Source organism: Bos javanicus, chromosome 1, assembly GCF_032452875.1.
Source record: "Bos javanicus breed banteng chromosome 1, ARS-OSU_banteng_1.0, whole genome shotgun sequence".
Lineage (NCBI taxonomy): Eukaryota > Metazoa > Chordata > Mammalia > Artiodactyla > Bovidae > Bos > Bos javanicus.
Genome location: NC_083868.1, coordinates 116,025,330 through 116,040,445, shown reverse-complemented (window position 1 = coordinate 116,040,445; position 15,116 = coordinate 116,025,330).

The following is a 15,116-nucleotide window of genomic DNA, read 5'->3' as shown; positions in this document are numbered from 1 at the left end:
TTTTCCCATAGCTGTTCATAATTTTTCTCTATATATCTACTGTCACTGCTATTTTTATTATCAATTTGTAGCAATGTTATGTATTGTAAAGAAATTAATCTTCCATTGCTGAGTTGTCATTTTCTTTTGAGATGGTCATTTTATATTTTGACAAAATGTGAGTGCATTCTGCAAAATTTGAAAACTCTTAAGTATTCTTAAAAAATTTGCATGTATGATTCTATATTTGCAATCATAATTTTATGAAGGCTTGTTAGAAAAATATCTTAGTATTTTTATATTAATAATTGCATGTTAAAAAATTAATTTAAACTGTTTTTACTTTTAATTAATGTTTATACTAGGAAAAGTTTAATTACATAAATGGCATTTGTGGTTCATATAGTTCTAATAAGAAGGATATAGATTCTTCTTAACTCATTTTTATTACGGATACAGTTTATTAGAAAGTTTATTTTTACACATTTTCTCTTTAAATTGAGTTATAAATATATGTACATTTAAGTGCAGAGTGTGGGTATTTCAAGTAAGTTATCTTTGGCTCTGAAGAAACATTTGGGAGTATATTTTAAATGTTTGCTTACATATTTAGATATATTCCATATACATTTTACTATCCTATTTATAATTGAATATTTCATTATATGTGTAATTACAACTTATTATTAGAGAAGATACTAAAAAGAAAGCAAACAGTGAAAAGAGTTTTAAATTCTTTGCAAAAGAGGTGTTGTAATTCCTTGGCAGTTAAAGAAAGTTTTATTTATTGAACAAACATGTACTGTATTGCTGCTCTGCACCAGCCTCTGGGTTTGAGATTGGGCATGTGGCCACAAACAAGCTCTCAGAGTTAAGTCTCTGTTGAGGGAAAAAAGACTTAGAAAAGAAAGAAAAGATTTTTCATTGTTAATTTATAGAAATGCAAGCGATTTCTGTGTATTAATTTTATATCTTGTGACTTTACTAAATTCATCGATTGGCTCTAGTAATTTAGGATTTTCTAGGTATACTATCATGTCAGAAGGAGAAATTAAGACAACAATCCCATCCACTACTGCAACAAAAAGAATAAAATATCTAGGAATAAACCTACCTAAGGAGACAAAAGACCTCTATGCAGAAAACTATAAGACACTGATGAAAGACATCAAAGATGACACAAACAGAAGAAGAGATATATTATGTTCTTGGATCAGAAGACTCGATATTGTCAAAATGAATATACTCCCCAAAGCAATCTGCAGATTCAACGTAATCCCTATCAAGTTACCAATGACATTTTTCACAGAACTAGAACAAAAAGTTTTTACAATTTGTTTGGAAACACTGAAGACCCCAAACAGCAAAAAACAATCTTGAGAAAGAAAAACAGAGCCAGAGGAATCAACCTGCCTGACTTCAAACTATACTACTGAAAGAGTTAACTGCTAGGCAGGTCTCCTAGGGAGGCCAGAGGTCTCCAGGCCACAGGAGGGAGAAAGCTGCAAGCGGCAGACCTTTTTTTTTTTTTTTCCCCTGTATTCCTTCGCTTCCACTTTAGTCAGGATTTAGGAGGCTCCTTTAATCCTGTATTACTATGATGACAATAGGTTCTACCTGAAAGTGACTTTTTTCCAACCTTGAGCTACTAACTGCCCCCCAAAACAACACATCTTACTCATGAAAAAAAAATATTTTTTAAGCTATGTTAATGAAACTATGTGTCTTGTTTGGAGTTCTGCTTTCTTTCAAGACTTATACAATATATCTCACCCAGAGATGTTTTGTCCACGCCCCTTGTGCAGATATGTATGTTGTAGGAGAGAAGCCTGATGCAACTCTCTCAGTCTTGTGGCGTTTCTTTTTTCTATTCTCAACAGCTAGCAGAAAAGTATATAATTCCCTACTTAAAACTAGCAAGACGAGTAATCTTTCTACCCCCTTCTGATGTCTATGTCAGAAGCTTTTTCTGTCACTATTACTTTAATAAAATTTCTACAACACAATGGTCTGGGTGATTTAGACTGTCTTTGGTCCTGGAGTTAAAGCTTTTCCTTCAGAGACCACAAATTCAGCGGAACACCATACGCTTTCATCTATCATCTTGGGGGCTCGTCCAGGATTCCAAGACAAGGTGTAAGCTATCATCTTGGGGACTAAGTTATAAAGTCTATCACTACAAAGCTATAGTCATCAAGATAGTATTTTTCTGGCACAAAAACATATATAGATCAATGGAACATGATAGAAATCCCAGAGATCAATACATGCACCTATGGGCACCTTATCTTTGATGAAGGAGGCAAGAAATATACAATGGAGAAAAAACAGCCTCTTCAATAAATGGTCCTGGGGAAACTGGATATCTGTGTGTAAAAGAATAAAATTAGAACACTTCCTAACACTTTACATGAAAATAAACTCTAAATGAATTAAAGATCTAAATGTAAGACCAGAAACTATAAAACTCTTAGAGGAAAACAGGCAGAACATGTTGATATAAATCACAGCAAGATCCTCTTTGACCCACCTCCTAGAGTAATGGAAATAAAAACAAAACAAATGGGACCTAATTTAACTTAAATCTTTTGCACAGCAAAGGAAACTATAAACAAGATGAAAAGGTAACCATCAGAATGGGGGAAATTAATTGCAAATGAAGCAACTGACAAAGAATTAAACTCCAAAATAAACATGCAGATCAATATCAGAAAAACAACCCAATCAAAAAATGGGCAGAAAACCTAAACAAACATTTTGCCAAAGAAGATATACAAATGGCCAATAAACACATGAAAAGATTTTCAACATTGCTCATTATTAGAGAATGCAAGTCAAATGAGGTATTACCTCATACCAGTCAGAATGACCATCAAAAAATCTATAAACAATAAATGCTGGAGAAGATGTGGAGAAAAGAAAACTATATTGCACAGCTGGTGGGGATATAAATTGATATAGCCACTATGGAGAACAGTATGGAGATTCCTTAAAAAGCTAGGAATAAAACTACCATGTGATCCAACAATTCCACTATTGGGCATACATCCTGAGAAAACCATAATGTTTCAAAAAGAAACATACACCCCAATGTTCATTGCAGCACTATTTACAGTAGCTAGGACATGGAAGCAACCTAAATGTCCATTGACAGATGAATGGATAAAGAAGTTATAGTACATATATACAGTGGAATACTACTCAGCCATAAAAAGATATGAATTTGAGTCAGTTGTAGTGAGGTGGATGAACCTAGAGCCCATTATACAGAGTGAAGTAAGTCAGAGAGAAAACCAAATATTGTATATTAATGCATATATATGGAATCTAGAAAAATGGAGCTGATGAACCTATTTGGTAGCACAGTGGTAAAGAATCTTCCTGCCAGTTCAGGAGATGTAAGAGATGTGGGTTTGATCCCTGGGTCAGGAAGATCCCCTGGGGTAGGAAATGGCAACGTGCTCCAGTATTCTTGCCTGGAAAATCCCATGGATAGAGGAGCATGACGGGCTACAGTCCATTGGTAGCACAGCACAAGGAAAGGAACCTATTTCCAGAGAAGGACTGGAGATGTGTAGAAAACGGACTTGTAGATACAGTGGGGGAAGGAGAGGATGGCATAAGTTGAGAGAGTAGCACTGACATATATATACATTACCATGTGTAAAATAGATAGCTTGTGGGAAGCTGCTATATAACACATAAATCACAGCAAGATCCTCTTTGACCCACCTCCTAGAATATGGACAGAGGAGCATGACGGGCTACAGTCCATTGAAAAATAATTAAAGTACTTTGATAGAGTTGAGTTTGTAAAGGTATGGATGCACAGATCAGAGTTCAGCCTGTTTTGATGCTCTTTTCAGAGAAGCATAGATACTACCTCATATTGTAAACCCACTGCACTCATCACGTTTCCTAAGCCACAAAACTGAGAGAATTGCAAAGAACAGTAATAGCACTCACTATTTCGTCTTCATGCAAGCATTGCAGGTCTTGGCACTCAGAGGTTGCAGCCTGACATAAATTAAAATCCTGACTGTGGGAAAGATGTCTCCCAAGATTTTTTATGCTCCTTTATCTACAGGCATGTGGGCCAGTCCATGGAGGAAGTAGTTGATTTGTCCACTTCCTAACTCACAGTTCTCTCCTGCTTCCCATCACACAACCCATGGCCCTGCTAGGTTGAGACACTACTTTGCAATATTGCCTTATTTCAAGTGACTTATGTGTATGTGTCATAATTTATGTCATGTTCGCTTGTGTCTTTCTGAAGCAGTAAATATTGCTTTAGCTAAATCCCTTTGGTCCATCAACAACTAATGAGAGCCTATTTGATAAACAGATTGCTTGAGGTCAAGGCATTGTTCCTAGATGGAGTGAGAAGATCAAGGGGAGTAAATGCAACCACTTTCTTCATGGTGTTCTCTCTCCATGAGATTTTTTCCCAATATCCACAATATTTCAGAGCAGATTACTGAATCCTTGTAAAAAAAAGATTGGTATTAATAAAAACAAAAATAAACCTGAGATCAATTTGGTGAGAATCACATACAGTTTCCTCAAATCACAACCATTATCTAAGCATGTGAAAAACTCCTTAATTTGCTATTGGAAACCTATTTAAATTGTAGCACTTAATTAGGTCACAGAAAAATAAGAGCCTAGAGTTAGTTAAATTCCAAAAGCTTTTCCACAAACATTTTGGAAACTTCTTCATGGCTAAAAATTTGGAAATCATACGCATCTCCTGCCTTGCTGAATATAAGTGAAAATGAATATCAGAAAAAAGTCAAGAATTTAGTTCATTGACAATCTCTTCTGTGAGTATTTTTACAGTGTTGTGTATGATGCTCTGCTGTGCCATTATTTTAATCTCCTTTTTCTGTTTTATAGTGTACAGATAGATCAGTGTAAGGGAAACATGTCCTTTTCCTAGCACTTAACATTGCTTCCTAGCATACTTGCCCTGGGCACAGTGCTTGTCTATACTCAGTGTTTTCTCCCAGATAAGGATGAAGATTTTCCCCATCAGCTCACTTTTTTTTTAATTAATTTTATTTTATTTTTAAACTTTACATAATTGTATTAGTTTTGCCAAATATCAAAATGAATCCACCACAGGTATACATGTGTTCCCCATCCTGAACCCTCCTCCCTCCTCCCTCCCCATACCATCCCTCTGGGTCATCCCAGTGCACCAGCCCCAAGCATCCAGTATCGTGCATTGAACCTGGACTGGCATCTCGTTTCATACATGATATTTTACATGTTTTAATGCCATTCTCCCAAATCTTCCCACCCTCTCCCTCTCCCACAGAGTCCATAAGACTGTTCTATACATCAGTGTCTCTTTTGCTGTCTCGTATACAGGGTTATTGTTACCATCTTTCTAAATTCCATATATATGCGTTAGTATACTGTATTGGTGTTTTTCCTTCTGGCTTACTTCACTCTGTATAATAGGCTCCAGTTTCATCCACCTCATTAGAACTGATTCAAATGTATTCTTTTTTAATGGCTGAGTAATACTCCATTGTGTATATGTACCACTGCTTTCTTATCCATTCATCTGCTGATGGACATCTAGGTTGCTTCCATGTCCTGGCTATTATAAACAGTGCTGCGATGAACATTGGGGTACATGTGTCTCTTTCCCTTCTGGTTTCCTCAGTGTGTATGCCCAGCAGTGGGATTGCTGGATCATAAGGCAGTTCTATTTCCAGTTTTTTAAGGAATCTCCACACTGTTCTCCATAGTGGCTGTACTAGTTTGCATTCCCACCAACAGTGTAAGAGGGTTCCCTTTTCTCCACACCCTCTCCAGCATTTATTATTTGTAGACTTTTGGATCGCAGCCATTCTGACTGGTGTGAAATGGTACCTCGTAGTGGTTTTGATTTGCATTTCTCTGATAATGAGTGATGTTGAGCATCTTTTCATGTGTTTGTTAGCCATCTGTATGTCTTCTTTGGAGAAATGTCTATTTAGATCTTTGGCCCATTTTTTGATTGGGTCATTTATTTTTCTGGAGTTGAGCTGTAGGAGTTGCGTGTATATTTTTGAGATTAGTTGTTTGTCGGTTGCTTCATTTGCTATTATTTTCTCCCATTCTGAAGGCTGTCTTTTCACCTTGCTAATAGTTTCCTTTGATGTGCAGAAGCTTTTAAGTTTAATTAGGTCCCATTTGTTTATTTTTGCTTTTATTTCCAATATTCTGGGAGGTGGGTCATAGAGGATCCTGCTGTGATGTATGTCAGAGAGTGTTTTGCCTATGTTCTCCTCTAGGAGTTTTATAGTTTCTGGTCTTACGTTGAGATCTTTAATCCATTTTGAGTTTATTTTTGTATATGGTGTTAGAAAGTGTTCTAGTTTCATTCTTTTATCCACAAATCAATCAATGTAATACACCACATTAACAAATTGAAAAATAAAAACCATATGATTATCTCAATAGATGCAGAGAAAGCCTTTGACAAAATTCAACACCCATTTATGATAAAAACTCTCCAGAAAGCAGGAATAGAAGGAACATACCTCAACATAATAAAAGCTATATATGACAAACCCACTGCAAACATTATCCTCAATGGTGAAAAATTGAAAGCATTTCCTCTAAAGTCAGGAACAAGACAAGGGTGCCCACTTTCACCATTACTATTCAACATAGTTTTGGAAGTTTTGGCCACAGCAATCAGAGCAGAAAAAGAAATAAAAGGAATTCAAATTGGAAAAGAAGAAGTAAAACTCTCACTATTTGCAGATGACATGATCCTCTACATAGAAAACCCTAAAGACTCCACCAGAAAATTACTAGAACTAATCAATGATTATAGTAAAGTTGCAGGATATAAAATAAACACACAGAAATCCCTTGCATTCCTATACACTAATAATGAGAAAACAGAAAGAGAAATTAAGGAAACAATTCCATTCACCATTGCAACGAAAAGAATAAAATACTTAGGAATATATCTACCTAAAGAAACTAAAGACCTATATATAGAAAAAAGCTCACTTTTGAGAGCCTGACTTGCTTGACTCTTACAGAGTGTGCATTATCTAGAAGAGAGAGAGTGATCCAGGTGGAGAGTAGGGAGAAAAATCAACATATTCGTGTAAAACCTATACTCCTTTAATTCATAGAATTCTGATTAGAATTATTTTTCTCTACTTTTCAGTGGATTAATAATTCTTCAACAGTCAAGAAGAAGATTTTAACTCTCATAGTTGATTATGCCTTTATTCTACTATACTTTCTGCTTTGGTTATTCTTGGCCTTTTCTATGTTGCCACCCACTTTGCTAGAGCAGTGTTTTTTTAGGGTTCATGCATTAAATTGCTGTGCTTCATATTTCAATCCAGCAATTTAGGCAGCACCAAGGAGTAAATTGTTTTAAATAGAGGATGAGTGAAGTGATATCTATCTGGGCATGATTTTTTTTTTTTTTTTGGCCATATCTCATGGCTTGGGGGATCCTATTTCCTGATGAGGAGTTGAACCCAGATGCCCTGCAGTGAAAGCACAGTGTCCTAACCACTGGACAGCCAGGAAATTCCCTGGGCATGAATTTAGATTGTATTCCTTTCTTACTGTAATTTTAAAATAATATGTATATTGATAATAACAGTAATGATAACATTGCAATTTAATGAAGACCTCCAAGATGCCAAAATTTATGCTTAGATCTCTATACTTTAATTCAAACAACAGCCCTATTATATAACTGACAGGCTTTTATTATAAATGAAATTATTGCATGAAGAATAACCTTACCTTAGACCATACAAGTAGCAATTGTGTCAGTTTCAATGACCTTATTTTTAAGATTATAAACATGATATGCTTATTATATTTTAAAAGTAAATGCCTTTATTACGTAGGTTATGATGTAACTTAGCTTTCTCTACTTGATCCATACTCAGAAACTTCAACTTCTTACTCTATAGCATATAATTGTGAAAGGATTCCCTCCCTTAATTAAAACATCCATCACCCACACATTTACCTTTTTTTGGTGAGAACATTTAAGTTCTCTCAGCTAACTTCAATTGTATAAGTGTCAACAATAGTCATCTTGTTAGCACATTATATCTTTAGACCTTATTGATTTTATATTCATCCTACTGTGAACGTCTCTACCATTTTACCAGCTTCGCCCTATTTCCTCCACCCACGTCAGTCCCTGGAAACCACTTTCCTGTCTTCAATTTGGCTTAAAAAAAAAAATAAACAGATTCTACATATAAGTGGTAACAGTTGACTCACTGGAAAAGACTCTGATGCTGGGAGGGATTCAGGGCAGGAGGAGAAGGGGACGACAGAGGATGAGATGGCTGGATGGCATCACTGACTCAATGGACGTGAGTCTGAGTGAACTCTGGGAGTTGGTGATGGACAGGGAGGCCTGGCGTGCTGCAATTCACGGGGTTGCAAAGAGTCGGACGCGACTGAGCAAATGAACTGAACTGAACTGAACTGAACTGATGCAGTATCTGTCTTTTTCTCTCTGGCTTATTTTACTCAGCATGATGCATTCCAGATTCATCCATGTTTTGTAAATGATAGGATCTCCTTTTGTAAAGGCTAAATATGTGTATTATTTCACATTTCTTGATCCATTTATTTGTTGACACTTAGGTTGTGTAGAGTCCTCTCTTGTGTTGTTGGAAGAGGGTGTTGGCTATGACCAGTATGTTCTCTTGAGAAAACTCTGTTAGCCTTTGTGCTGCTTAATTTTGTACTCCAAAGCCAAACTTGCCTGTTACTCCAGGTACCTCTTGACTTCCTACTTTTGCATTCCATTCCACTATGATGAAAAGTACATTTTGGGGATGTTAGTTCTAGAAGGTCTTGTAGGTCTTCAAAGAACTGTTCAACTTCAGCTTTTTCGGGATTAGTGGTTGGGGCATAGACTTGGATTACTGTGATACTGATTGGTTTGCCTTGGAAATGAACAGAGATCATTCTGTCATTTTTGAGATTGCACCCAAGTACTGCATTTCAGACTCTTTTGTTGAATACGAGGGATACTCCATTTCTTCTAAGGGATTCTTGCCAACAGTAGTACATATAGTGGTCATCTGAATTAAATTCACACATCCCAGCCCATTTTAGTTCACTGATTCCTAAAATGTCTATGTTCACTCTTGCCATCTCCTGTTTGACCACTTGCAATTTACCTTGATTCATGGACCTAACATTCCCCTTTCCTATGCAATATTGTTTTTTTACAGCATTGGACTTTACTTCTGTCATCAGTCACATCGACAACTGGGCATTGTTTTCACTTTGGCTCCATCTCTTCATTCTTTCTGGAATGAGTGGAATTCTCCACTCTTCTCCAGTAATGTATTGGGCACCTACTGACCTGGGGAGTTTATCTTTCAGTGTTGTATTGTTTTCTCTTTTCATTCTGTTTCTTCTTCTCAAAGCAAGCATACTGAAGTGGTTTGCCATTATCTTCTCCAGTAGACCACATTTTGTCAAAACTCTTCACTATGACCCACCCATCATGGTTGGCCCTACACACATGGTTCATAGCTTCATTGAGTTAGACAGGGATGTTGTCTATGTGATGAATTTGGTTAGTTTTCTATGATTCAGATCATGAACTCCTTATTGCAAAATTCAACTTAAATTAAAGAAAGTAGGGAATACCACTAGACAATTCAGGTATGACCTAAAACAAATCTCTTAGGATTATACAGTGGAAGTAACAAATAGATCCAAGGGATTAGATTTGATAGACAAAGTTCCAGAAGAACTATGGCTGGAGGTTCATGACATGATGCAGAAGGCAGTGATAAAAACCATCCTAAGAAAAAGAAGTGCAAAAAGGCAAAATGATTGTCTGAGGAGGCCTTACAAATAGCTGAGAAAAGAAAGGGAGCTAAAGGCAAAGGAGAAAGGAAAGATATACCCATCTGAATGCAGAGTTCCAAAGAATAGGAAGGAGAGATAAGAAAGCCTTCTAAGTGATCAATGCAAAGAAATAGAGGGAAACATTAAACTGGGAAACATTAGAGATCTCTTCAAGAATAGTAGAGATAACAAGGGAACATTTCATGCAAAGATGGGCACAATAAAGGACAGAAATATTATGGACCTAACAGAAGCAGAAGATATTAAGAAGAGGTGGCAAGAATACACAGAAAAACTATACAAAAAAGATCTTCATGACCCAGATAACCAGGATGGTGTGATTACTCACCTAGAGCCTGACATCCTGGAATGCAAAGTCAAATGGGCCTTTGGAAGCATAGCTATGAACAAAGCTAGTGGAAGTGGGGGAATTCCAGTTGAGGTATTTCAAATCCTAAAAGATGATGCTGTGAAAGTGTTGCAACAAAATTGCCAGCAAATTTGGAAAACTCCACAGTGGCCACAGGACTGGAAAATGTCAGTTTTAATTCCAATTCCTAAGAAAGACAATGCCAAAGAATGTAAAAACTACCCCTCCATTTCCGTCATCTCACACACTGGCAAAGTAATGCTCAAAATTCTCCAAGTGTGGCTTCAACAGTATGTGAACTGAGATCTTCCAGATGTTCAAGCTGGATTTAGAAAAGGAAGAGGAACCAGAGATCAAATTGCTGCTATCTGCTGGATCATAGAAAAGCAAGAGAGTTCCAGAAAAATATCTACTTCTGCTTTATTGACTATGCCAAAGCCTTTGACTGTTTGGACAACAAACTGTGGAAAATTCTTCAAGAGATGGGTCTACCAGACCAGCTTACTTGCCTCCTGAGAAATCTGTATGCAGGTCGAGAAGCAACAGTTAGAACCAGACATGGAACAACAGACTGGTCCAAATTGGGAAAGGAGTATATAAAGGCTGTATATTGTCACCCTGCTTATTTAACTTATATGCAGAGTACATCATGCAAAATGCCAGGCTGGATAAAGTACAAGCTGGAATCAAGATTGCCGGAGGAAATACCAATAACCTCAGATATGCAGAATACATCATCTTATGGCAGAAAGTGAAGAGGAACTGAAGAGCCTCTCGATGAAAGTGAAAGAGGAGAGTGCAAAAGCTGGTTTAAAACTCAACATTCAAAAATCCCTAATATCAAAACCAGACAAAGATGCCACAAAAAAAGAAAACTACAGGCCAATATCACTGAATAACTTAGATACAAAAATCCTCAACAAAATTCTAGCAGACAGAATCCAACAACATATTAAAAAAGATCATACTTCATGACCAAGTGGGTTTCATCCCAAGGATGTAAGGATTCTTCAATATTCACAAATCAATCAATGTGATACACCACATTAACAAATTAAAAGATAAAAGCCAGATGATTATCTCAACAGATGCAGGGAAAGCCTTTGGCAAAATTCAGCATCCATTTATGATTAAAAAACAAAAACAAAAAAACAGAAAGCTGGCATAGAGGGAGTATCTCAATATAATGAAAACCATATATGATAAAATGACAGCAAACATTATCTTCAATGTTGAAAAATTGAAAGCATTTCCCTTAAAATCAGGAACAAGACAAGGGTGCCCACTCTCACCACTACTATTCAACATAGTTTTGGAAGTTTTGGCCACAGCAATCAGAGAAGAAAAAGAAATAAAAGGAATCCAGATTGGAAAAGAAGTAATATGCTCACTGTGTGCAGATGACATGATCCTCTACATAGAAAACCCTAAAGACACCACCAGAAAATTACTAGAGCTAATCAATGAATATAGTAAAGTTTCAGGATATAAAATTAATATACAGATATCCCTTGTGTTCCTGTACACTAACAATGAGAAAGAGGAAAGAGAAATTAAGGAGACAATTCCATTCACCATTGTGATGAAAAGAATAAAATATTTAGAAATAAATCTACCTAAAGAAACAAAAGACCTGTACATAGAAAACTATCAAACACTGGCAAAAGAAATCAAAGATGACACAAATAGATGGATAAATATACCATTTTCATGGGCCAGAAGAATCAATATAGTGAAAATGAGCACACTACCCAAAGCAATCTATAGATTCAATGCAATCTTTATCAAGCTACCATCGGTATTTTTCACAGAACTAGAACAAATAATTTCACAATTAGTATGGAAATACAAAAAAACCTTGAGTAGTCAAAGCAATCTTGAGAAAGAAGAATGAAACTGGAGGATTCAACCTGCCTGACTTCAGACTGTATTGCAAAGCTACAGTCATCAAGACAGTATGGTACTGGCACAAAGACAGAAATATAGATCAATGGAACAAAATAGAAAGCCCATAGATAAATCCATGCACCTATGGACCCCTTATCTTTGACAAAGGAGGCAAAAATACACAATGGAGAAAAGACAATTTCTTTAACAAGTGGTGCTGGGAAAACTGGTCAACCACCTGTAAAAGCAAAAATAAACTAATGGAACCTAATTAAACTTATATGCTTTTGCATAATGAAGGAAACTATAAACAAGGTGAAAAGACAGCCTTCAGAATGGGAGAAAATAATAGCAAATGAAGAAACTGACAAATAATTAATTTCCAAAATATACAAGAAGCTTATGCAGTTCAATACCAGAAAAATAAATGACCCAATTAAAAAAAAAAAATGGGCCAAAGAACTAAACAGACATTTCTCCAAAGAAGACATATGGATAGCTAACAAACACAAGAAAAGATGCTCAACATCACTCATTATTGGCAAAACACAAATCAAAACCACAATGAGGTACCATCTCACACCGTTCAGAATCAGTTCAGTTCAGTTCAGTCGCTCAGTCGTGTCTGATTCTTTGCAACCCCATGAACCACAGCATGCCAGGCCTCCCTGTCCATCACCAACTCCTGCAGTCTACCCAAACTCATGTCCATCGAGTCAGTGATGCCATCCAGCAATCTCATCCTCTGCCGTCCCCTTCTCCTCCTGCCCTCAACCTTTCCCATCATCAGGGTCTTTTCAAATGAGTCAGCTCTTCACACCAGGTGGCCAAAGTATTGGCATTTCAGCTTCAGAATCAGTTCTTCCAATGAACACCCAGGACTGTTCTCCTTTAGGATAGACTGGTTGGATCTCCTTGCAGTCCAAGGGACTCTCAAGAGTCTTCTTAACTGGTCAGAATGGCTACCATCAAAAAGTCTACAAACAATAAATGCTAGAGAGAGTGTGGAGAAAAGGGAACCCTCCTACACTGTTGGTGGAAATGAAAACTAGTATAGCCATTGAGGAGACCAGTATGGAAATTCCTTTAAAAACTTGAAATAGAACTGCCATACAAACCAGCAATCCCACTGCTGTCAATCCCATTGAGGAAACCAGAACTGAAAGAGACACATGTACCCCAGTGTTCATCGCAGCACTGTTTACAATAGCTAGGACATGGAAGCAACCTAGATGTTCATTGGCAGACAAATCAATAAGAAAGCTGTGGTACATATACACGATGGAATATTACTCAGCTATTAAAAAGAACACATTTGAATCAGTTCTAATGAGATGGATGAAACTGGAGCCTGTTATACAGAGTGAAGTAAGTCAGAAAGAGAAACACCAATACAGTATATTAATGCATACATATGGAATTTATAAAGATGGTAACGATGACCCTATATGCGAGACAGCAAAAGAGACACAGATATAAAGAACAGACTTTTGGACTCTTTGGGAAAAGGCGAGGGTGGGATGATTTGAGAGAATAACATTGAAACATGTATATTACCATATATGAAACAGATCACCAGTCCAAGTTCAATGCATGAAACATGGCACTCAAAGCCAGTGCTCTGGGACAAGCCTGAGGGATAGGATGGGGAGGGAGGTGGGAAGGGGGTTCATGATGGGGGACACATGTACACCCATGGCACATTCATGTCAATGAATGGCAAAAATCACTACAATGTTGTAAAGTAATGCCCCCAATTAAAATAAATAAATTAATTTTAAAAAGAACAAGAAACTAAAATCATAGTATCAGGTCCCATCACTTAATGGCAAATTGATGGGGAAACAATGGAAACAGTGACAGACTTTATTTTCAGAGGCTCCAAAATCACTGCAGATGGTGACTGCAGCCATGAAATTAAAAGACACTTGCTCCTTAGAAGAAAAGCTATGATAAACATAGACAGCATATTAAAAAGCAGAGACATTACTTTACCGACAAAGGTAGTCAAAGCTATGGTTTTTTTAGTAGTCATGTATGGATGTGAGTGTTGGACCATAAAGAAAATTGACGTTGAAGAATTGATGCTTTAAACTTTCATGTTGAAGACTCTTGAGAGTCCCTTGGACTGCAAGGAGTTCAAACCTAAAGGAAATCAGTGCTGAATATTTACTGGAAGGACTGATGCTAAAGCTGAAACTCCAATACTTTTGCCACCTGATTGGAAGAACTGACTCATTGGAAAAGACCCTGATGCTGGGAAAGATTGAAGGCAGGAGAAGAAGTGAACGACAGAGGATGAGATGGTTTGTTGGCATCACTAACTCAATGGACATGAGTTTGAGTTGGTGATGGAAAAGGAAGCCTGGCGTGCTGCAGTCCCTGGGGTCACAAAGAGTCAGAGACGACTGAGCCACTGAACTGAACTGAGGTTGTGTAACAAAAAAAGCAGCCCAAGTTATCTTTATCCTGTTTCTACCAAAATACTCTGTTGTTTCCTAAAGACAACAGAACTACAAGTCATGCAGCCAAAATATGCACAATAGAGAAATTTTTTACCTCAAGGCGACGGCACCACACTCCAGTACTCTTGCCTGGAAAATCCCATGGACAGAGGAGCCTGGTAGGCTGCAGTCCATGGCGTCGTGAAGAGTCGGACACGACCGAGTACTTCACTTTCACTTTTCACTTTCATACATTGGAGAAGGAAATGGCAACCCACTCCAGTATTCTTGCCTGGAGAATCCCAGGGACAGGGGAGCCTGGTGGGCTGCCGTCTATGGGGTCGCACAGAGTCGGACACAACTGAAGCGACTTAGCAGCAGCAGCAGCAACAACAACAACTGTAACTAAAATCCCCTGACTCCCCCCCACCTACACACACACACACACACACACACACACACACACACACCCACCCAAATCAAAGAACTGGGATGTGACTGGAACCTGAATGTTAGAATCCTTTCAGAAGCAAAGAGTCCATTTTCCAAAAAGATTCAGTGCTGAAGCCCCT